The sequence below is a fragment of the Microtus ochrogaster genome, linkage group LG2, assembly GCF_000317375.1.
Source record: "Microtus ochrogaster isolate Prairie Vole_2 linkage group LG2, MicOch1.0, whole genome shotgun sequence".
Taxonomy (NCBI): Eukaryota; Metazoa; Chordata; class Mammalia; order Rodentia; family Cricetidae; genus Microtus; species Microtus ochrogaster.
In genome coordinates this window covers 35201378-35201909 of record NC_022028.1, presented here as the reverse complement: position 1 = coordinate 35201909, position 532 = coordinate 35201378, and the positions used below count along the sequence as shown (strand labels likewise).

Sequence of the window (532 nt, the reverse complement as noted above, 5' to 3'; positions counted from 1 at the left end):
CAGGGAAAGGCTAGTCCTTTATGTACAGGAGTATGTGTGGCTTGTGTTTTTACATCCCATAACCCTCTGAAAGGGGAACCTGCCCTTGTTCCTCACTTTTGACCTGGAAGATATAAAAAATAATTTCAACATAAATAGAAAACAAAACAGCCACAAAACAGGAGAAAAGATGAAAACATAAATGGAATCAACCCTGGGGAAGCAGGTGAGGTAAAGGGACATTTTGTTTTGTTTGTTTGTTTTATCTTTTATCTTGATTAATTGTTTTGTTTTGTTTTGGAGACTGTGTTTCTCTGTGTAACTGCCTGGCCACCCTGAAGTCTGTAACCAGGCTGGCCTCGAACTCACAGAGATCCATTTGCCTCTGCCTCCTAAGTGCTGGGATTCAAGGCGTGCGCCACCACTGCCTGGTTTTTATTTATTTTTTACTTATTTATTTATTTTTTTTTTTGGTTTTTCGAGACAGGGTTTCCCTGTGGCTTTGGAGCCTGTCCTGGAACTAGCTCTGTAGACCAGGCTGCTCTCGAACTCA

The 532-nt window shown here is 41.4% G+C and overlaps 1 protein-coding gene across 2 annotated transcripts in view; it reads left to right on the top strand.

Moving 5' to 3' along the window:
- Srgn (serglycin) overlaps window positions 1-532 on the top strand; it is a 38780-nt gene that overhangs the window by 22158 nt on the left and 16090 nt on the right. The gene's annotated exons all lie outside the window — the stretch shown is intronic.